Raw genomic sequence first — 26859 nt, forward strand, 5'->3', positions numbered from 1 at the left:
TTTTATGATCGAAAGTTATGGATGATGCGCAACTTTCTAAAGTTTTTTTCCCCTTTTGTTTTTTTTTCCAAGATTTCTAAAACAATATTTTCTTATACAACAAACCTCAAAAAAGCAGAAGTAATCAATGAATATTATAAATAAGTAGATTCAGTAAATATTTATCTATTAATAAGTGACAAAAGAACGAATAATTTGCCTGAAAGAATATAGTGTTTTTATGACTATCTCATTAAATTTCGTACAAACCAAATAAATTTTTGAATTTATTATCATTATAAAAAAAACGTTAAAAATGTAAATTTGGAAGGAGAACTTTCCAATTTTTGAATAATATCGAAAAGGTTGGAGTATGTAACCTTAAATCTTGAAGTTAACAGTAAAGTACCTTCGTGTTTTTTGCTGAATACATGTATAAAAATTTATCATATATCGAGAAACGGTAGACGTTGATGCTGCAGTAAGTTTATCTTCTTCCATTTTTATCTTTATTTCGTATCTTCAGCAATAAAAATCCATTCAAGTTTTTATTTTTATAATTAAAAAAAAAACCGTATACATTCATAGATAAATTGCTACATTTCAAAAGTTAATTACTGGCTGCGATCTGATCATTTTTTTTCCTCTTCTGAATTTGTAACATTCTTGCTAAAAATAATAAAATACAACACTAGCAAATAAATTAGTAATTGAATGTAACTTTCGTTTTTATTTTTTCGTATCTGCAATGATAGATTTCTCTTAAAAATGGGTCAAGTACATATTTCCGTCCTTGAAACAAGAGTAAATAAGGATCGTAAATGTAAAAATGTAACTGTATTATTAACATTTAATGATGCGATACACCAAACATTATAAAATTATTTATCTTATAAATATAGTAAATTTTAAAATAAATAATTATCTCATTTTTAATGGTTAAATTCATAGAAAAATAAAGAAAATTTGATAAATTAGGTTGGATATTTTTGTTTCTAGTTAAACTATAATGCATTTTTAATATTATTCAAGGGAAAAGGTTAGGCTTTAGAGAAGTATTACTTGAAATAGACTTTAGTATATACTCTATCCAATTTTTTATTTTGTAGATAATATTTCAGATGATTAATACGAAATACTTTATATTTAAATTTATTAAAAGTTATAAAAACCGCAAAACATCCTTCCATGAAGTTAATTTATCATCCAATATATGGTAATGTTTAAATTTATATAAATTTTTGAAGATGATTTGAGAGATTTATTACTCTCATATTTCAATAGGAAGAAATATCAATTGAATTTTTAATAAGTTCAAATTATGCTATTATAGTTCAAGAAATGATTGATTGGCAGTAAAAAGATATATTAGAAATAATGTTTATTCAACCGCCATAGCGTAATTATTCAAAAGTTACTTAGTCAAGCAGAACTCAAAAATTCTTGCATTAAGATTTTTTAATAAAAAAATCGTTTACTAAGCTTAAAATTTGATTTAAATGCTAAAAAGTTATTGAATATTGATCAATATAATTTACTTAAAAAAGAAAATTTCATTTTGCGTTAAAGGAATGTTCAGACTTTAAAAACTGCAAAGGAGTGTTGTGGGATAATTTAATCAGGTTGTTTTCTCGCATAATTTTAACACTAAAAATCTCTACCAAACAACCTTTTTTTATTATTTGAGAGCTTAAATCTTAGAATATAACGACAAAGAGCATAATATTAGTTACGATTTTATTATTTTTTAACTTTTAGACTTTACTAATCAAATTATTTTTTCATTTAGAAAGTTATTTTTCTTTATCTGTATTTTTCAAAAGCAGAAATTGTTTCCTTAATAAACCGCATAGTAACGGAGTTATAGATTTAAAAATACATTCTCTTTGCTTAATACTTCACTGCACAGACCTTGGAAAGTTTACATGAGTTGTTTTTCTGGCCAAACTTTTTAAACACAAGTATGTAGATTAACTCGGGCCTTACATTATCAAAGGCCTTGCACGAACTAAGAATCAGTTCATTGTTTACGTCATAAATTATTGAAATTTTTTTATATTTAGAAGTGTTTGTTAGAGAACTACAATAGGCTCACTTTTTCATTGTCAGGCAATTCTCTGACTATTGATCACAAATTAATAAGACCTATTTTTGTTATTTACAATCGTTTGCTTTCATATTTTCAAATAAATTTATAATGGATATTGTCAAACGAAACATGGTAAACAATATAATATTCTTCAATGACAATATTTCGCGATATTGATGTAAGCAAACAGGAATTAACAGCAAATTTTTATGATGATTGCACTATAAAGCAACACAATCATAAAAATGTTTCAAGAATAATAATTTTTTTCAATTCGAAATTCTTAGACTGCAATTTGAAAAAATTGTAGACCTATATATTCCTACTGTCTGTCCTTCCTTAATTTCGAGAACGGTGTTAGATGAAAATCGAGACCAGATACGAAAATTTTAGGGGCAGGAGGCCCCGATTAACTATATACGAACTACCAGTTTAGACCGTAAGTCACGTGATTTTAATTCAAAAATTTTCCCGGGACGAAATTACATAGATGACCGAAATGACTCGTATGTTAACAGGATAAGTATGATGTACAGGGGCAAAATTAGGTGACTAACATATATTTTAAATTAAATAAATTAAAAATACGAATTAAAATTTTTGCTAGTTCTATACAAGTTTAAATAAGATATTTTTAGTACCTGTTTTATGTACTAAACAATAATTAAAAATAATTTTATGAACAAACTCAACAATCGATTATTCCATTTAACCATTTAGTCATTGTATATTAAATACATAACTTTCAAAAGATAATGTTTTCAAAAATTCTTCGATTCTAAAATTACTCTAAAAACATCTAATTAAATTATCCTGTAGCATTTTGTATATTTACATTTGAATACACTTTACAACTTGTTTAAAAAATGTCTTTTTTGTCTGTAGATAGCTAATTATAATTAAATAATTAAATTAGAATTCTAGTTACAATTAAACAGATAAAATAACTCGTTAATTAATTAAATAATTACCATAATAAAGTTGGATTTTATAAAGAATTAATTGCTGGCTTTTCTTAATTTAACTCTTTTTTCGGCTATAAATATATTGAAATCATACTTTAATATGATATTAATATTATAATATATAAAATTTATGAAAATATACATTGTTTGTTTGATAAAACTGTTAATAAATATTTAAATGAATTTCAACTTAGTGAAAAGATATTTATGTAATAATAATTAATTCCGTAAAAATAATTAAGTATAATATTTTTAAAAATTGATATAAAAAAGCTTATTTTTATTTCTTTAAAAATTTCTCAAATTCATTCATAAGTCGGAAAGATTAAATAACAATTTTTATATTTCGAACTTATAAATAAAAGTTTCTATATTGAATTTCTTTAAATCTTTTTAAAAGCATTTTTTTTCCACTTCCAAGTTTGATTTAAAATACATTTCTACGTAATTGCCAAGAAGTTTTTAGAATAATATTTTCTGAAATTCCCATATTGATAGTTGATTTAGTTATTTTTAGTATATACGGAGATGTGCTAAAAATATATATGTAATCTCTGCACATATGCCAGGTATTTCGACTACTATTGAGTTAAAAATTAATTAAACTTTTATTGGTATCCATTACAAATAATGTAATTTTATTATTAAAATATTTTTCTCTGATTATATTGAAATTTTTTGAAGTAAATTTTTAAATATGAAAGAAAAATTAGCAATAAAATAATCGGTTAGATTTTATGTAAAAAACATTTTAATGGAAAAAAATGCGGAAAGTCTAACGTGAAAAATATATTACGCGTATTATTTTGCATAAATTATATGCATAATATATTTTTGTATGCATATAAATTTATGTAAATTAATATTATGCATAGAATTAATTATAAAACAATAATTTCAATGCAATATTTATGTACACTTTATTTTATATGAAAATCATGGAGTCTTAAATGCTGTATTATAAAATAGAAATGGAAACAGTTTCCTACTTTCAGACAACTTGTTCTTTCATGGAGAATATGTTGTTAAGTCATATTGTCATTTTTGTATATTTTCAGCAAAGAAAATATTTAGGTTACATACTACCAGTTAAGGTTTTAATAACAGCAAAATCAGTTGTAAAAATTTATTTTTGTGGTCTATTTTTGTTTTAGCTGTAGTTTAATGTTTCTAATAATGTCTTATGCATTATATCACATTCAACATGAAAAATAAAGCCTTCCTATGTTAAGAAATTTTATAATTTTATGTGAACAAAGCTGTATAATTGCTGAATTTTCATACACATTTTTACACATTCTGTATAAAGCAATTTAATTGTATAATTTAAGTTCACCCTCATTTAAATAGTAACGAAGTATCTCTTGCAGCAAATTTAAATATTTTAATTACGCAAAAAAATAATAAATTAGAAAATTAATTTTTAAAACTAAGTATTAAGCATAAGGCATTTACATTTTAAGCAAATTGTTAATGCATAAATTGACTTTTTAAAACTAATTTAAAGTATAAATCTATTATATTTAATTGTCTTGTTGTCCTAATCATTTTCAGGTTTCGAAACCTAATATAAATCACTTTATTAAAAAAATTAATTAGTTTTTATTTATTTATTATATTCTATATTTATTTTATCCAGAATCCCATATAATATCTTATAAATATTAAATAAGAATTGAAATAAAATTGAAAATAACATAAATTAAGTAAAGAAAAAATTTAGAGAGAATTTATATATTTATTTAAAAAATTAATCTTAAAATTTATTTTTAATATCTTTATATATTACTTTTTATTTTCTACATTATGCTTATTTGGTATAAATTACATTTGCAATTAGTAAACATCTTAATTTTTTTAATGTTATATTATTATATTTTATGTATTTTTCAAGAATAATTTTACTTAAATATCATCAATTTTAATAAATAAATATTATTTTTCAAAGTTTATAAATATTAATGTTTTGTTAATAAGAAATAGAAGATTATTTTTTAAAGTTAAAGGATAATCCAAACACATTTAGTTTACTGTAAAGATAAGAGGGGAAAAAAGGATTATTTTCTTTTCTAAACTCTATGTTCTGTTTTGCTGTGATTTAGTTTAATGGTTAAAAAATAATCGGAACCTACCTCTATTAATTCTTTCATTGTATTAATGTATCAATCTAAAAACTTTTAAAAGTGCATTAAATTTGCATTAAGAAAAAAGAAAACTGATTATATTTAAGATAAATATCGATTTTTATAAATTTTTAATAACGTCATGAGTATAGATTTGTGATGTAATCTTCTAACAAAATATATATTTACTACGCTTAATAATCGTGATAAATTAATCAAATACATTGCCCATTTACCTGACATTACGGTGAAAATTCATTATTTTTCCTCTTCTGATAACTTTTTTCCCCCTATAATTTTTGAAATATAGGTTTGTTTTTTTAAAGGTAATGTTGAAAATATTAAATATTGACCCATGAACTGAGTTGTTATGATAATTCATTTTATTCATCTCTGTCGTAGATCATTTATTCAAATTAATAATAAAGGGGAAAAATGGTTATCTCTTTCTTCTTATTATAAAACGCAAATTGATAACTGGTTTAACTTATAAACAGAGAAATCTATTTTGCAATTTTACTAAGTGCTACTATACTTAGAGATGAACTTTAATAAATTTTTGCGAGGAATTATTAATAACATAATTTAATAAAATGTTATAAACAAAAATCCAAAACTGTAAATGAAGTGAATGACTATAAAATTAGATTTTCTTTTCGAACAGGTGTTGTTTTCCTATACCTTTATGTTGCTTTGTAGTAGCTGTAAAACGGTACGTAATAGCTTAAAACTTGTACTAAATATTTTTACTTTAATCCAAATAGTAAAGAAAGACGAGAAAACATTTGTTCTTTACATTTATAAATCCATTAAATATAAAACACCCGTCTATTTTCCTTTTTTTTATTCACTTTATACAAATTGATAATAAAATTAAAGTTTTCGTACATAAAAATATTTAGATATAAGTTATAACAATGTATAATTCGTATTCTGTACATGGCTACATTTAATTCCATTATATTAATTACATACACTTGAGACATATAGGTAATAATCAAACTCCCACCATAACGCACGATTCATATTACAAATATTACCTTTAACGTGAGATAGTCACTCTTGTTATATCTAATTATCGTTGAGAACTTTATAAAAGAAATAAGATATTTTAATTATAATAATTACGATTTGCTCATTATATATTAATTCAATAGCAAAGCAGCATAAATAGTTATGTAAAGAGGCAAGGAATAATTTGTTACTTAATGAATTCCGAAAATGAAAATTATTTTTCATGCACAGTAATAAATTATAGATGATAATTAGTCAGTTGGTTGAATTTATTACCAGTAAATTAATATTTTAATTTTTCGACCATTCATTATATTGTATTAATAAGAAAACCTGACGTAAAATATTAATGAAACTGCATATTTATACAGTTCCTCCTTTCTGGAAGAGTGAACCTTCGGATAAAGAAGCGATAATGGGGGAGAGTATAATGATTGATTGTCAAGCTAACGGATTTCCTTCGCCTCAAGTTCGATGGAAAAAGTTTCAGGGTAAATATAATGAATTTAACCTTGTATGAGATATAACAAACCAAAGTAGAAATGTAAATATACTGCCATTATGGATGTATGTATATGTATATATATGTATATATGTTATGTAATATAATACGTGATAATCCAAACTGATGATTACATTATTCAACATTAAACATATTTCCATATTTATATCTTAAATATAAAGCTTATATTAATATTCAAAGATGTATTAATAATACCTAAGAAAGGAAAATGTGGCATTAATTTATAGCAAATAGAATTATAACGTTAATCTAATGGATTAGTGGATTTCCATATGCAGGGGAAACGGCTGGCGATTTCCGCACGGTGATCAGCAATCCTCATATCCAGACGTTAGAGAATGGATCACTGGTAATTACAGAAGTGGAACTTGCTGACGATGGTCAATATATGTGTCAAGCCACGAATGGTGTAGGCCCAAGTCTCAGTTCTGTTGTACGTCTTATTGTTCACGGTTTGTATATATCTTGATTAGTTTCTTTCATTTTCTGCGAATTATTTTAGCTTCATCACGACGTAATAAAGGCATTCTGTTATACGGCTTCACAGAGAAAAACCTTCAATATATCATAGTAAATATTTTCTAGAATATAAATATAATTCCTTTAGGTCACTAAAAACAAAATTCGCTTCGGGATACAATGACTTATATTTTATTCCCGTTATTTAATATATAAAAGAAAAATTTCAAAATACATAAAATAGTTTTTTTTATTACTAATCTATATTTACTTGAAATATTCATCATATAATATGTTGAACAATTGCAGTTTATTGTACTATTAAAGAAAATGTTTACTTAAAATTTTAAAAAGGCTGAAAGGATTTATATTTTTTAATAATAATACTTAAGTTACTAAATTGAAGAATGAAGAGAAATAGCAATATATTTTTTCTTTAGTTCCTGCTCACTTCAGAAATAAATTCAAATCTACTACAATTCGAAAAGATGAGACTGTTCAATTGAAATGCGAAGCGTATGGAGAAAGACCTTTGACAATTTCTTGGATGAAAGATAGACAAAACTTTAATCCTAGGTCTGATCCAAGGTATGAGAATCTGTTTTATTCTTTTAAATTCATTTTTTCACTAAAAACTGTCGTATTTTTTAAATAAACTTTATAAATAAATATTCTAAATATTGTAAATAAAAACTATTTTCTTTTAACTCCTAAATTTTAACAATTATTAAAATTCACAGATAAATTTCACGTTGCTCTTCTAATAAAAATAAATATAAAAATTATAATAAAACATTTAAAAATTTTAATAATTAATAGAAAAATTTAAGAAAAAGATAGTACAAAAATCGATGTAAGAAAATCGCGAAATATTCTGTGGTTCCGGTTAAACATGGATAAAAATTCTAAAAATATGAATAGAATCATATATTTTTTACTTTTATTTTATTCTTTATAAAGTTCTGCTAGTTCCCATCTTAAAATATCATCGTTAAATCTTTAGTTAAATGGATGACAGAATCTTTTACTTTGGATTATTCAAATGTAACATGAAAAATGAATAAAATGAAAATGTAGTATTTTTACATACGTCATTAGAATACATCCTTATTATTCAGGCGATAAGTTTTGTTCTTATAACAACATAACGTCATAAATAATAAAGAAAACAATGTTTAAGAAGCATAAATTATTTTCCATAAATTATTTTTATTTTTAAAAAATCCAGTAAAATGTAAATAATATTAATATACAAAAATATATTTAAAATTAAAGTAAAATTATAAGTTATACCGTATTTTACGGACTATAAGACGCACTTTTTTCTTTGAAAAATTGCTTTCAAAATTCAGGTGCGTCTTATAGTCCGTAAAATACGGTAAATTAGTATATAAAATTTTATTATAATTAATTTATTCATATTTATGTTACGATTTATCCATTTTATTGTTGTACAGTACATATAACTATAATCACTATTACGTTGTATAATTATACTGGTGACTATAATATAAAATTAATTATAATTATTAACTATTAATTGATATTAAAATCTTAAAATATATTAATAAAATTATTATATGGAGCAGAAATGTATAAAAATTCTTTATAAAATACGAAAAAAATTATAATTGATAAATTTATTCTGCCTGTATAACGAGAATCTTAAATATACTATAATTAATATAACTATTATAGATACAGCGACAAAGAAACAATTCTAGAAAAAGGCATGACTTCGGAACTGACTATTATATCCGCTAATCGAAGAGATTCAGCACTCTTTACTTGCACAGCCGCAAATGAATATGGAAAAGATGAAACTAATTTTCAAGTTTTAGTTCAAGGTAAAAACAACTAATGTCACTACATAGCTAACAACACCACAACCACACACACACACACACACACACACACACACACACACAAAGATGCTCGAGCATTAATTACTTCGCAAAACTTTGTCGAAAACACTCTTAAATTAAATTATAATTCTAAAGTATCATTACGACATTCACAATATGAATTTTTAAAATTGTTCTTTCGTAATATTTAACACGGATACGTTAAATTTAATGCAAACATATAATGTATTAGGGTTAAAATGTTCTTATTTGTTCGATATTTTTAATCTAGAAAAGCCAGACAGTCCTAGAAACGTGGAAGTAAAGGATGTTACTAGTCGAACGGTTACAGTTTCATGGGTTCATGCCTATACTGGCAATCTTCCTTTAATCAATTATATCGTACAAGTTAAGCGACAGGATGGTAAGGTTTTTTTCTATAAAATTAAATGAAAGGGAAAAAAATAATTTATAACAAACTTCGTTACTATAATTACGGATGTTAAAATTATAATAATTAATAATACAAGTAGCTATTCCTTAATTAATAATAAACTTATGAAAGAATATAAAGTACAGCTTTATAAAGGCAAAATTAATCACAATATATACTTTAAAAGTTTATAAAATTATGAATAGAGATACCTTAGAAAGGAGAGATGATGAAGACGAAGAGCAACAACGCGTAATCTATATTGATAATGGTTTCCTATATGTATACACTTCATGAACGTTAATTTTGTTACCAATGCATCCGTAATTATACGTGAATGGATAATTATCCATTTAAATTATTCAAAAGATAAGTTTATACGATGATAACAAAAATAAATTGTTACTGATTTTAGATTGAAATTTCTACGGTACAAAAGGAACTCATTTGTATAATTAAATTGCATAGTTTAATTAACAATAATAATTAATAATAATTAGTGATAAAAATTCCTTAAATTTTTATTTAGTATATTGTATTGTTCACTTTATTAAAATTTTTATATAAAACTAAAAAGAATTTATTTTTTTAGATTTATTTGTAGGAAGTTCACAATAAATTATAATGATCTGTTTTATTTATTTTTTTGTTCTTTCTAGAAAGGAATAATACTATAGTAATTTTGTTGTAGAGGTATGTTTGGTCTCCAATGTTTAAATAATTTCATTTTTTCTTTTACTCCTGCATATTTTTATATAATTTTTAAGCATGAACTTCTATATTTTTATCTATTTCACTCCCAATATAATTTACTACATAATTTTTTTTTTCTTTTGCTTATATGAGCCTTTATATTTTTTATTTTATGAATATATCTTGTAGCTTGAAAGCTGAATTTTATCACAAAAAGAAACAAAATTTTGTTATAGACCTATTTATAGAAATAACTTGCTGATCGATCAATATCAATTTGCATTCAGTTATCGCTAAAACTTCAGTGTCGCCATCTAGTGCCAAATATCAAAAGCAATTTTGATACTGATTTTTATACTTGTTCATTTTATTATTAATAACAAAATTTTAATTTATATATAAAAAATATATTTTAAAAAAATAATATATATTTGAACATATGTTATGTAGAACAATGGACTGATAAAACCAAGTCTATGAGTGTTGTTAATTCTGAAACAGCAGCTGTTGTCAGAAATCTAAACCCCGTTACAACGTATAATTTTCGAGTTATCGCCGAAAACAGTTTGGGAAAAGTAACCCTAGTGATACCGTATCTGCTACAACCAGTGAAGAAGGTAACTTCTTTAAAATATATAGATTTATATTATATTGTTTCTCTTCAAACTCTTATCACGTTAGTTTTATGATAACACTGTTCTTTGTAACAGTAAAAGAATGATATTTTATCTAACAGCAAATACATTCTCATCCATTAGCAGGCCGTTAAAGCACACTTTCATTATCATTAAGGTAGTTGTTAAACATAATCCGATAATGCATATTCTCTAAGTAACTCGCTCAGATTTCTAGTTTGTTCATAATATTACATTATTAATGAATCTACTTAAGAGGATTGAGATAATTGTAGTTTATCAAACAAGATTTTAATCTAGTTTAACCTAAAATCCAATTAATTTGACCCTACGAAGGAGCATAATTATGTGATGACGTTGACTTAAAACATTCGTTAAATGAAGATGATGATTTTTTTGTTAATAAAATTATATTACTAATATATTTTTTATACATAAAATGTAATAATAATTCGTATCAGTAGATTTTAATTGAATTAGTTTTTTTTATCTAATACAAAAGTTTTAAATTTAAAATAAAATTTTTAATGTTTATCCTTTCAAATTTTTTAAGTTCTTTTGTTTCTGTATGCTTATTAATTTAACTAAGCATTAAAATGATTTAATTTAATTTTAAATAGATTAAAAAATTTAATCTATTTAATAATTTAACACGTAACTTTGATTAAAACATTGTTATATGTAAGATAAAAATAAATAATAAAAAATAAAGTAAAAAATAAACTTTAAAATGTATTGAAGATATAAATATTTAAATTATTCATATGTTTTTCACAGTAAATCTCTAAAATATTTATTAACTTCATAAATTTTATTTATATGTAAAAATTTCAGCTGAATTAAATTATCTAATTATTTAAAATTTATTAATTAACGGGATTTCATTTAACACATAAATGTATAATAATTTAATGCATAATAATTTAGGATTATTGATATTCTATCGTAAATTTTAATAAAGTTTGTCAGCTTGTAGATAAGATTAATGAAATGCTAGTTTAAAATTTTTTAAATCAATTTTTTCATGAAAAATATTCTCTCATTCATTATACTTTACGGGTAATTTTTTTATTAGAAATTATTTTTGATAAACCAGAAAAATTATTATGTTTATACAGTACTTCATTTATACTATAAACATACCGGCATTTGAATTTAATAATGTTGAGTAATAAAAAGTATTCTGTATATGCAAATTTTTAAAGTATAAATGGAAAATATTCTTTGATTTAAATTTATTTTTAGTTACATTTAAAAATCGATAATAATCCTAAAAATATTAAAAAGAAACGTAAAAATATTGAGAAAAATATTAAAATTATATTACGCTGTTTATTTAATGGATATAATTGAATTCACGTTGCAAGAAAAAATTTTTATAAAACAACATTAGCAAAATAAAAAAAAAGATAATAGAATTAAATAAATATAAATGGAAAGTCCTATAAAAGTAGTAAGCTTGATAAAAATAATAAATACTTATGTAATATTTTAAAAAAGTTTAAATGAACGGATACATATCTTACAGAAAGAGATGAAAAATATAAAAATGTAGCTCATGTTTAACAAAATAGTATGAAAATGTTCAATTTTAAGAAATCCATAATTTACAAAATATGTAAATAATAATAAGAATAATAAAAAAAATGTCACAACACCCTGAAGATTACTAAGAACACAAACAGCAATTTATGAAATTTATAAACTTATTCAACTTTTCGTTATGTTTCACCAGTTTTACTAATTATTAATTTCGATTGTATTTTATTTTATACTAATCAATTTTTCAATATATTTGAATATACAGTACATCTAAGTATTTAAGATTTTTGATATTTCTCTATTCTTTTCTGTATCCTCCCTTTCTTTACAGAATTATTTTAAATAACAGAAATTTATTCAAACTATTATTATTTATTAAGTTATATGAAAATATCATATGATTTGGATGAATTTTATAAATTATAACTAAAGTATTAATAATTATTTATTTAACTTAATAAACACGATAACAATACAGTTGTATCATATGTCAGAGAGATTTAAAAAACAAAAAATTTATTATATTCCAAAAATATTTTTTTATTATGTCACTCTAAAAAAATTAAGTTGGAGATAATAGCTAAAAATTTATCGTGTAAAGTTTCTTATCTAAAAAGAATTCTTATTTCCAGAGGAAAATAAATCTTCAAAAATATTACTTAGTAGTTTGAAAGTTTCGAATCTTTAAAAATTCAAATTATATCCTTATTGAAGCACATTAGAAAGTCATAAATTCAATCCTATATTTTCGTGTCTTCACTTAAACGGCCATCTTCTCTACTCATAAATTTAAGGAAATTAAGTCTTGAAATCAAAAAAGAAATTTTTAATAAAATATAAGATTTTTTTTACAAGTTAAAAAGTACAAAAATGTTTGTTTTTTTATCATTAAAAATAAATTTATTCATTTAAATTTCGTTTAATGCATCAGTTTAGAGTAAGTAAAATTATAAATCGTCCTAAAATCTCCAATTGATGCAATTTTTGTATTTATTTTTGATAGTTTAATTAATCTTATATAAATTTATTGATAAAAGATTTTCTTAATTAAATTTGCTCTATATTTTAAAAAAAACAATTTTTTTTCTGAAGGTTTTATTACGATTTATATCTTAGTGAAAGCAATTCATGTTACTTAAACGATTTTTGTATTGTAGTTAATACTTAATCCATTTGGTTGTGAAAAGTAGAAAATAACAAAAGAGATTACAGTAATACTCTTCACATATCAGAGGTGTCTGTTTCTGTTAATCTTTTCAAAGAATTATGAAAGTCTTGTTTCTTTCTTACATATACAGTAAAGAAAGTTGAGGATTATAGTAAACCATATTTTTTACGTCTTGTAATATAGATGATAATCAACATGATAGCTATTGAATTATCTGTTGAAAAGAAAAGTGTGGCACATATGGATGAATGATCGAACATCTGGTTAAAATCATAAATAAAACACAAAATATTGATTCTAAAAAACTGTATTTTTATTAAAACAGATTTTTTTTAACACGGTAAACATTTTCGGAGAAATTTTAACTTTGAAATTGTCACCAAATTATATTTTTAATTTCCTATTAAAAACTCAAACTTATATTTTAAATCAGAGCTTGTGAATGCAATATTTTGAATACGGTATTGAATAAGTCCTGTATTTTGAATACAAAAAAGAATATTGTTACCTTAGGTAACAACATTCCTTTTTGTATTCACAAACTTCAAACTTAAGAAGCAAACTCTTCAAAAGGTCTTTGTTAAGAAACAAATTCATCTTGCAACTTTACTTCAATCTTATATTCAGAAATCGAAAGTTATCAATGGAAATTGTTATATGAAAACAAGCTTAAAGCTATTCTTTTGAATTATTAATACCAAAACAAATCTACGGCTTAACAAAATATGCTCAATCACAATAACACTAACTCCCGATTTTTCAGTAAACAAATACAGAATATTATTATATGGTTCCATCTACATTTTCCCAAGGGAAGAAAAAGAAACACTATGCATTACAACAACTTATGTTTAGTAAAATAGAAAGCTTCAATTTAACTAATGTGGTCTTACGTGTATGAGACCATTAACTGATTTAAAAGTTTAAAATTTTTAAATTTACAATCACTGACAGTTGTTGTCGTCATCATTCGTATTTGCTCATTTTTAGAATATTGCTTTAAGGTAAATTACGACTAACCAAAAATATTCATAGCTAAAAACTTGGGGAAATATTTGGAATTATAAAATCGAGAATATTTTATATATTAGAAGTGTAAAATTTTCTATATGTTGGGAGCAAAAAGAGGAATTTTAGATTAAGAATTTGTATGCAATTTAAATATAATGTATTTATGCAAATTTGTAATTAAAACTCTACATATTTTCCTGAAAAAATAAACTTTCCTCAAAAGAAATTACTGATATATTTAGGTTTTCATTCATAATAGTGTTTCTAAACATGGTTCAAAATCTAGAATTTATTTTTTAACTTGTTCATCATAAATTGATAGTTTAATTATATTTATATAAATTAATGACTTTAAAATGTTTAATAAATTAATTGGTCTTAAATTGTACTATTTTGTTATAATTAAATTTTTAAAAACTTGCAAAATTTCAACTCAGTTATTCAGAAATTAAAGTTATTTTTATTTAATGAAGTTTGTTAGTTTAATAAATGATAATGAGTTTTAAAAACAGAAATTACATCGAACAAACAGCTTTTTGAAAGTAATTTTTTTATAAATAAAATAGTTACTTTGTAAGAATTTTAAATATTCTAAATATATACTTAAATATTTTAAAAAGTTTAAGTCTTATAATTGTTTTTTTAATTCAATTATAAGACTTAAACTTAAAAAATTTATTTTATATATAATATTTGTTATTATCTTCGATATTTTTATCATCCAACGTTTATTGTAGCATTAGTAATATTTAAATTCTACAAAAAAAAATTTTTATGTCTATAAATAATTGAAGTTTTTAATTATTGTTCTATTAAAAACATCAATATTATTAATAATTTTAATAATAAACATAAATAAATTTTAATTTAATAAAATTTATTTGTTACTCTTATCATAAACAAAATTAAGTATATCATTCTGTGTATGATATAAGTAACAAATGTAAACGACTTTAACAATTTTTATGTTGTTACTTTATAACAAACATGAAGATAATTTAAATACATCATATTAACATTTAATATTTTCTCCCAAAGACAAATAAACACCATTTATCACGAAATTGAATTTATTATTTCAGCATATAAACGGTTATAAATTAAATTTTATTGTAAAAAAGATACATTTTATTAAAATATATATTGCACACAAAATTTTTATAATTTGAAATACATTATTACAGTTCTAAATAAATTTACACGTTATGAAACATTTTTGTTAATTAAAATCACTAGTATTTTATAAAACGTTAATAAAATAAAGAAATATTTTATTAATTTATAAACATTTGTGGAAAATGTTATAAAACGTCTAATTCTTAATAAACATAACAGCTTTTGTAAACAAATAAATTATAATTACTGAAAAATTTAATTAATTTTGTGAAGACGAATATTTATGTACGATTATCTTAACATAATTATTTACTACATAAATATGTAATTCTTAAATATTAGTTTTTATTTATTTATATGATTCTCTTTTTTAATTATACAAATAAATATAAATAATCGTTTGCAAATCTAATTTTTTTTTTAAATTAATAAATAATAAAGTTTTAACTTTATTGTTTATATAAAAATTAATAAATAAAAATATTCAAAAACAAAACCAAAAGTTAAATTTTTCTACCGAAATGTTTTTGTAATAAATATTTGGTTAATCAGAAAGATAATATTTGCAATTGAGAATACAAATCAAAAATCTTTTCATTTTAGTCAGTGTTTTTTAGTCAAAATTTCAAAACAATTTTGGGGAAATGACAAATATACCTCAGTAACATAAAATATACCTCTATACTCAGTAACATATTTAAGTATTATATTAACAAGGTATTAGGAATAGGTTTGTGCATAGTTTTTTTTTTGTTTTTTTTTTTTTTTAGAGAAATCTAAAAATATTTATATACATATATAGATGTAAATGAAAATATATTTTGAAAACAAAAAATGTATTTTCGTTTTTGCTCTATTTTATTTTATTATTATTATTAATTATTACTAATAACTAATTCAGGGAGGTAATCCCCTCTAACTTCCCCCTAATATGCAGTGTTTATATTAAAATATAAACTGATCATAGCATATGGAGAATAAAAGTCGATTAAAAATTATTGAAGAAATCTGATAGCTTCACCATCAATTAAATGTTTAATACTACTTTAGTTTTAATTGATAACGACAGTCTAATTAATGTAAACTATTCTTCAGTTAATTGCAGACTGTTGAAGTTGAGTTTTCTTATTCTTCTTCATTAACAATGGTTAATTTTGTTCCTTAGTAAAATATTTATTTTATTTATTTATTTTTAATCTTAAATATCAATTACATTAGTACTAATAATTAGTAAATTTTATTGTTGATAAAGTATTTTTTAAATTAAAAATTTTGCTATGTCAAAGTTAAAAATGTTTTAAAAAATTTATATTCATATAAATATAAGTAAAATCTCTCAAGAACTTTTGTAATAATTTTTAATAATAGAATTTATATATAAATTCAATATAAAATATATGTAAGAAATAAAGTAAATTAGTATAGTTTTAATAAAATTTATTTTTATATAAAAGTAATATTTATTATTTGTTCAATATTTTTTTTTTAAATTGCTTTAGACATCATTATTATAATAGGATCATGATTGTTGAAAATAAGGATAATCTCAAAAAAATTATTTTTGGAGAATTTTAATACTACATATCTCCTAATTATTATTACTACTATTTTTTAAAATTCTTTTTAAATTTAAAGATATCTTCAAAAAGTAAAGTGAATTCTACTTGTATTTTTTTGTTTGCTACTTAGTAGGTTTATTATCTCTTTTGTTTTCCAGATTAAGATATAATTTCTCTTTGAATTCAGTTTCCTTCTTTCAGATATTTTATATTATCTTGTTTACATTTTACGATTTTATCTTTGTTTTTCTACTTTAATAAAAGTTTATTTATTTTTTTATTTATTTTATTTTCCAAAATAATGTATTAGTTTGAATAAATTCCTTAATTGGATTTTTATTTTATTTTCACATTTATCTTTTATCATTTTCTAAATTTGCCATATCTAAATCTTTTATTAAATCCGAAATTTCTTATTTTACAATCGTTTCTTTTTTTGAACTCCTCCTGCTTATTGTTTTACTTATTTATTTATTTTTATAGATTAAATGTAATAATTATTTCTTGGAGTAATTCTTTTTTTTCCGATTTATGCAGATATTTTACAGAATTTTCTTTACGCTATATGATTACAATTAAAAATCAATTAAATATTAATTAATTATGTAATTCTTTTATCTTCAGTTAAAAATAATTCTTTTTTGTTTAGAAAGTAGATAATTATTAGTAAGAAAAATAAGATACAGAAATAATTAAAAATTTTTCAATTTTATTCATCACTCCATTGACAATAATCTTACTCTTGATTGTTACTTGAACTTAAATATAATCTTGTAAATTAAAGAAGTTTTAACATTCAAAGGTAAATAAAATTTGAGAGAATGAGGTAATATTAAATAAAGTTTAATCTAATGAAAGTTTCAGACAGTTTTCTTCTTCCGTCATCTTGTTCCTCATAGTTTATTTTGGATCATCAATGAGATCTAGAAGATAGTCAACAGAAAACTTTTCCATTTATCTGTCGTTACATTTTCTTTAATATTAATTTTGTTTTAAAGTATTTCATTAATATATATTCATATCTATTGATTTTTTCCAGAAATAGAATTTATTTCTCTATCGTCTATTTAATAAATTGAAATTAAAATACATATATATTTATTTTAAAAATTTAATAAAATATTGCTGCTTAATAAATTAATAATTTGGATAACGTTTTGAAGAAATAAAGGCAATTATTTTCATGTTTAGAATACAGTATTAGCATATTTAGATAATAATATAAATATAAGTAAGATAAACTTAAAACTAAATTATTATAATTTCACTGCATTATTGAAAATTTTTTGATAAATTAAACAGCTAATAATTTTTATATTTTATCCACTGAATTAATATTTTAATACAGCATTAGTTATTGATAATACTAAATTGAGAAAAGCATATAATTAAACATTTAGTATTAATTAATAAAAATAAATAAATGATCGATTTATTTATCATTTATTTATTTTTATTAATCTATTTAGAATCTAAAGATCTATTAGAAAAGAAATATATAAAATGTATAAAATTAATACAGAATTATATATCATTATTATGAAAAACACAGACAATATTGGAGAGTTTTAAAACATAAAATTAAAAGTGTGGAAAAACAAAGAAAATTAAAAAGTTATTGCAATTGTATGATGAAATCTTAGATCAGAATTAATTACAATGAATATGAGAGGGCGTGTCTGGTAGTCGAGGCTACGGGTGACTTTTTTGGGGCACTTTGTTAACCTGCAAGAACCTCTATGTTGGCTATTTTCGTTCAATTAATTTTACTAAACAAAGTTTTAATTCAGATTCTATTTAATATTTTTGAAGAAATACTACATACTAATTAAAATGCAACGTTCGCCGGTCAAAAGAGGGAGACCGCCGCTAAACCGTGCGAAACAATAAGATTAACTTTACAAAACAATCAAATCCGTAATAACTTTTCCACAAAATTGATAAAAATGAAACAACAAAACTCTCTGATGGAATGGACAGATATGCAAATCTCCCATGATCTAACAAAGGAATTCATAATTAGACGTAAACTATTACTCCCAATCTTTCATGATATTAGAAAACAAAATCAACAAGTAAAATTACGTAACGATATGTTAATAATACGTCGAGACAGACTGACATTCAGTGCTGTTTTGGGAAAACTGGTTCATGTAGAGACTTTTCTCCCTTTTTCCTTGCCAGGGACAACTACAAGTTGATTTCCGTTGAGACAGAGTACATGCCATCAGAAGAAACCTATTTTAATTAATCAGCCCTTTGTGATCATGAACTGGAACTGCCAGGGACTTAAAACTAAAATACCAGTATTCAATTTTTTACAATCCAAATTTAATCCAGATATTACTGGAATAACCGAGACATGGATGACATCTAACTTAGTATATAAATCAAATTTCTTTAACCATTTCATAATTGAAACAGTATTAGCATGTAAACCAACAGGACCTGGTCGTCCTAGCGGTGGGTTATGTATTCTATTAAAAAGGAACCTTTGTACATTATTTACACGGAAAAATCTGATAACTATATACTATTATTAATATCCATGAAAGAATCTATACTTGGAAATGAAAATAATAAATTAATTATAGTAATGATTATCTATATTCCACCTGATTCCTTGGAAAAACTAAAAGCAATTTTTAACATTATTGATGTCTGGCAACATATCACTCCATTTATTTTATTACTGGGAGATTTTAATTCACGTATTTCTAACTTGATGGATTCTTGGTATGATGGTCCTAATTCCCGCATTCAGAACATTCGTCTTTCTGAAGATAAGTATATTAATAGAGTTGGAATCAACTTAATAAAAATAACTGATAACAAATTATTCATTCTTAACGGACGTATTAAACCCGATTATCCGGCTGAATTTACCTGTCTGCAGCATAATGGAAAATCCACCATCGATTACACAATTTACTCAGAATTCCTTCTAGACTGTTGCTCCGAATTCATCACAACAATTGACGCATCTGATCGCTTCCCAACTATAAGTAAATTTTTAATATTCTCGCAAAAGGAAGTTATTAAACCTCCTAAGAAGTATTAAAGGATTAGCTACAACACTTCAAGATATTTAACAGAAATTGTTTTTTTAATATTCCTGATCCTACTGACTCTAATAGTAGTGACAGCTATAATCTTATGATTCAAATAATGAATAATTATATTCAAGTCAAAAAGATTAAAGGTAATAGATACACTAAGTATAAAAACCCCTGGTACGACCATCACTGTCACAAAATGAAAAAAAATAAACAAATTAACTTAAATTTATTTAGAAAGGATCCGAATGCTGTAAGCTTTTCTAATTATAGTAAGGGTAAACAAACTTACAATAATCCGCTTAAGGCAAAAAAGGATTTATTTTAGAAACATCGAATCAACCTTAATCAACAACAGGAAGGACAATATCATATTTTGAACCACTATACGTAAATTTCGCTTCAACATAAATCCTAGTAGAAATTCTTCAGTTTAACGCATGGAAAAGTTTCTATCAAAGATTCTCAGATATTCAACCTATCTCACCAACAAGTTTTATTATTGATACTCATAATGAATATTTAGATACTTACTTTACAATTAATGACTTGGAAGATTCTATTAATAAAACCAAAATCAAATCTACGCCAGGTAGCGACAATATCCCAACTATCTTTCTAAAGATGCTTCCTCGTCAGGTTCAGAGAAAACTGCTAAAAATATTTAATTGGTATGTACAAAGAAATTACATACCCTGACTCATGGAATTCAGCTACGATTACAATGATATATAAAAAAGGCGACCATCTTTCTCCGGATAATTATAGGCCCATTGGTTTGCTTTCAGTATTAAGGAAATGTTTTACGTCAATGCTAGCATCTAAATTTTGTCAGTGGACCAAAGATACGGATCTAGATGCACAATTTCAATATGCTTATATCAAGAATAAAGGAACCGAATTCGAAATTTTTCTACTACTGTCTATAATACAACTTCAATTAATAATAAAACATAGGAAAGTATACGCAGCATTTATAGATATCAAAGAGGCTGGTTAATGTTACCTATGGTTCCAAGATGGCGGCTCATCTCTGATTCCAGCGAATAGAAGAAGGGAAACAGTGGGGACGCACGTTCTAACCTAACCTAACCTATTCTAATAAATTACCATAATTATTACCAACAAAATTATTAGAATAGGTTAGGTTAGGTTAGAACGTGCAACCCCACTGTTTCCTTGCTGGAATCAGACGTGCCGCCATCTTGGAACCGTAGGTAACATTAACCAAAAGGCTTTTGACTCTGTCTACGTTCCTCTACTGGTTCATAAATTAAGAATTAAGGGTGAAGGTGACCGATTTTCAACAACAGTACCTAAATTATTTTTAAACTATTGTATAAAAATTAAACAGGGAAGTTTCATATCTCATCACTAAATAAATATATCACGTGGTATACTTCAGGGTGACCTCCTCTCACCGTATCTATTCAACTTTTATTTATCTGTTCTAGATTATCTTTTCCTCCAATCCAGTGATAGGATTGAGATCGCTGACAAAGTTTTTCACTATATTCAGTTTGCCGACGATTTGGTTTTACTTGCATCTACTAAAATTTCTTTACAAAGGAAAATTAACCAATTAAACTCATATCTCAATTCGCTGCATCTAACAATAAATCCTGCTAAAACAAAGATTATAATATTCCGTAATAATTGCAAAATTTCACAAACAGAATTGAAGTTGTATCTAAATAATACTCCCCTAAAAATAGTTAAAGAAGCTAATTTTTTCGGAGTCATATTTGATTGGAATATTACCTTCAAAGCACATCTAACTACTATTAATAACAAAGGAAGGCTGGCAATTGACAATCTCTTGTATCCATGTTCTACTCTAAAAACGTCAAATTTGAATATACACATGAAGCTATATAATTCAATAATTAATCCCATTATATACTATGCCAGTCCAATTTGGCGTCTCAATTACTTATATAAACTGGAATCTTTTCAAATTTATTTTCTTCGTAAACTTATCCATCTAGAAAGATCTATTCCTGGTTATGATATACGTAACGAAACCAACCGTATAAGCTCATTCCCTTTTTTCTTAAACGTATAATAAAATTCTACTACCGTATAAAATTTAATAGTGATAATGATTTAATTGTCCTACATCAGGAAATTATCAAAAAAAAAACAAAAAAATAAGTTTAAACCAACTATGGCAAACTAAGTTTCAAAAAATTTTACACTGATTCGGTGTATCTGACCTGCTATTCAAAGATAGTTTGCAAGACTGGAAATACGGCTATACTCTATTACAGTGATTCTCAATTTTTTTCGTCACGGTACACTTTTAATAATTTAAAAATATGACGGCACACGCGGTTACTTCAGTCAGTACCGCAGGACAACCGGTGACGTCATAATAGTGATTTTTTAAACGCAGTTGGTTACTTAGGTACATTTTCTAAACGCCTTGATAACTACCGGCAGTTACCGATAACACCGGTTACAAGGTAGAACCGAATGAACTACTTGTCTGACGTCGCTTATGTATGGTTATTCGCAGTGGCGGCACACTTCAAAACTCTCGCGGCACACTAAAGTGCCGCGTCACAGTGGCTGAGAATCACTGCTCTATTAATCGAATCTGCAATATCTCAGTCTATTAACAAGGATCAAACAAGTTTAAATCAGAGTAAATATCATCCCAGGTACACCAATCTGCTCCATATTCCATGATCACAACCATATATATCTAAATCAATTAATTTAAATGTAAAAAGATTAATAGCACAAATACGCCTTAATAAATATTCTATTTACATCAACAACAGCTATATTAATTTTGCAAATAATCAATGTATTTGGTGCAATTCCGAAAAATTCTCACTCTACCATCTGATACAGGATTGTCAAGGCTTAACAAATGTGCGCGACTCACTTGATATCAAACGAACAATTCAATATAAATCGCTCCTTGAACTTAGAATGAGTATCAACAAAGATAATAAAAACGTTTTATATAAACTATATAATTACTTTATCAAAATTACAGAAATGTTATAAAACCTAACTTAATAGTTCATTGTTCATTACTAAATAACTGTGATTTTATCTGTATTAATAACTTTAAGGCTTTGATTGTTATTATCCAACAAAAATATACTAGTAATTAATGTTATAATGATTATTATTTATATATATATATACTGTTCAACCTTTTCTGTAATTTTCCCTATTAAATGTAACACCCCCTTAACAGAGAAACTCTCCCTTTTTGTGAATAAACGTTGATTATTATTACAATGAATATTAAACATATTTTATTAATTCTTGCTTATTTATAATTTTCAAATTAAGTAAGAGTTCTTTTTTTTATTTTGTAAATTTTATTACGTGATATAGTAAGTGCTTTAGGACGACAGTCATATGTAAACATTATCATTTCTATGTATATAAAATACAGAAGATACAAAAAAGTCTTAATTTCCTACCTTTTCAACATCAGGAACTAACAGTCTTCCTTAGCAGAGACGACCTTTTATTGTAGGCTACGACTCTTCTACAATATGGGAAACAGTTAAAAATGTTCAACGATGATAAGCCACAAAAATCTTTTGCGGCTTATTTTGTGTTTTGCGTATTGTAGAAGAGTCGTAGCCTACAATAAAAGGTCGTCTTTGATAAGCAAGACTGTTAGTTCGTAGTGTTGAAAAGGGCGGAAATGAAGAAGTTTTTGCATCTTCTTTATTTTATATATATTGTAAATATACAGTCTGCCATTTTTAAATTAATTCTCATTTCTATCACTAATGTGTAAGTACTGTTTTTAAATTTTATTACTTCATTAAGAAAAAACGTGTTGATATACTAATTGAATAATTAAAATTACCAACAAAATTTACTATTGATATTTTTTAAATCTGAAAATATATAAATAAATAATTTTGTTGCTATAAAATATTTCATTAATGTTATTTTATTTATTTATATACGCCACGGTCAGTAAACAAAAATAAAAAATAACAGTATTTTATTATCTTTAAATATATTATGAGTATATAACGATGTAGGAAAAGAAAAAATGTTTGGCTGTTAACTGAACACACCTTATTCCGAAAACTAAATTCGATTCACATGAATCAATTATTATTTAATAAATAAAGTAGTAGCAATTTTGAAGTGAATGTTTATTTGTATATTATTTTTATGTACAAGAAAAAAAATGTACTTTGTAACCTTTGCCAAAAACATGGCCCTATAGAGCAATTGTTAGATGAATAAAATATTCACAGTGATTTTACAAATATAATAAACCTGTAAAATAATAAATTTTATTTAAAAAAATTAAAATTTAAGAATTAGTTTTACAAAATTTATTTATTTGTTTTTATATTAAATAATTAAAATACTTAAAATCATTGTAAAATGTATATTATAAAAACAAAGAAGTATTATTTAGTAACATAAACATTGATAATGCAGATTGTGACAATTGTTATTTTTATATCCTTTTTTAAAAATTGTTCTCATAAATAATGTTTCCAATTCCATCTTTATTTAAAGAAATAAAAATATAATTTATTTCGTACATTTTTCTTCATAAAAAATTATATTAAAGACCTTTAGGCTAGCTTTTGTAATAATCTCGATGGTATGTTAGTAAATAAATTGATAGTTTGTGACCAACATTTTATAAAAATTGCAATAGTAAATGTAAGCTTTAAACGATTACTTTTGTTCTTTTTCTATTTCTTAAATATATATTTTTTTCCATTTTTCTAAACAAAATATTTGGAAAATTCAAAAAAAAAAAACGTTCTTTTTACATAATGAACTGTTTATTTTCTTTAGAATTTTAAAAATGTTTTAAAATTATCTTAATAGTTAAAGAAGCAAACACAACAACATTAAATCGCTTTTTATTTGCTGTGTAATAAAAATAATAATTAAAATAAATGACATGGTTAAATAAATAAAAATTTACTAGCAATTAGTAAAGAAGAATGTACATTAAATCGCAGTAATTGTTTTACAATAGACATTTTCTTCTTCACTTTGTCAAATATTCTTACAAATACAATCATATTAAAATTTAATTTTTAAAATTGATTATTTTAACAATTTATATATAATTAAAATTGTAAAGTAATTACTTTTTATTAGTAAATCGATTCTATTTTACAATCGAATATATCATTAATGTCTTTAAAAGAAGGCGTAAATTTGCATATTATCTGACAAGGCTTCATCAATCAAAATTGTTAATGTAAATAAACGATCTAATGCCAAGCAGTCTAAGCGAAAACCAGCTTGTTTATCGATTAAAATGCTAATTAACATTAACAATTAATCTCTCGTTATGATTAAATATATTAGAAGCTTTAATTTTCATTTTTATTTGTCGTTTTTATGGTCAGATGTTACGGCATATATTGATTCTGACGGAATTTTTTTGGCTAATTATCTTACTAGGAATATTTTAGAGGGAAAAAATTACATTATTTAACAAGGTTGAAAAACTGGTGCAAAATTTATCTGCAACATAAGAATTGTTAGTGAATTTACATAACTTTCTAAAAAAGGTCTTTTTTTCAAAAATTATAAGTTATTCGATTTTAATACATGAATAAATTATTCTGTTTAATTTTTAAATGAATTTTTTTTGTAATTCTTAATATTATGGAGTTTCTACGAAGTCTGGAAAGAGAAAGATACATAAATGATTTATTGATATTAAATTTCATGTTCAATGCGTTGTCTCCTCATTAGTAAATGTTCAGTACACTGTGTAAAATTGCAATAAATGTGGTACATTAATATAGCCTTTTCTATAATTCAAACTTTATGGATACCCGATATTTCTTTTTGAACTGAAATTTGAAAAACTTGTAGACCTATAAATTCCTACTGTTGTGCGTCTTTCTGTTTATCCTTCCTTAATCAAGAGAATGATTTTAGAAGAAAGTCGAGACCAGATGTGGAAAGCTTAGGAGCAGGATAGGAACATCCGGACTCTAGACCGGAAGTCTAGACCGGAAGTCACGTGATTAAAATTCAAAACATTTTAAAAATTTTATATAAAATTACAAAACTTTGAAAAAAAATGTATATATATATATTTATTTATTTGATTTTTTAAAAATTAATATACCATTACAAATGTCACTTGTTTCAATACCACGGTTTCTGAAAATAATCTAATTATATTTGCATACTCGAATATATTATGATCATTTTTAAATCTTGTTAGCAAAGTATTGATTTTCATTAGAAGACAAACTACTTTAACGCTGAAATATTTTATAACATCAATAGTTTATGACTTAACTTCTAATTCTTATAAACTTGAAGCAACTATCTCACTTTCTATAAAATGCTTTAATCTTTCAGTTGAAAGTGGCATGTAATTTCTTTTGTCTATAAGAATTAGAAAGTAAACTTCTGAAGTTAAGAAAAAAGTTAGTTTCTATTTTCTTTTTTGAAGGAATATAAACAGTTTTTATTATTGTTTTATTAAAAACAAAATTTACTTGCTTATATAGTAAATTATTATATTAATATATTCTTGGTTGCATAATAATTTTAAATGTCAGCCGTGTGCTTAATAAATCAAAATAATTATTTATATAGAGAATATAAAACATGTAAAATTAATTCTTTCATCAGTTTTAATGCATGTGAAACGTGTCAATATA

General features: G+C 23.8%; 1 pseudogene; it reads left to right on the forward strand.

The window, feature by feature from the left end:
• Positions 1-26859, forward strand: part of LOC136985465 (cell adhesion molecule Dscam1-like) — a 123510-nt pseudogene that overhangs the window by 41860 nt on the left and 54791 nt on the right.

The sequence above is a fragment of the Centruroides vittatus genome, unplaced genomic scaffold, assembly GCF_030686945.1.
Source record: "Centruroides vittatus isolate TY-2023 unplaced genomic scaffold, ASM3068694v2 contig_970, whole genome shotgun sequence".
Classification (NCBI taxonomy): Eukaryota; Metazoa; Arthropoda; class Arachnida; order Scorpiones; family Buthidae; genus Centruroides; species Centruroides vittatus.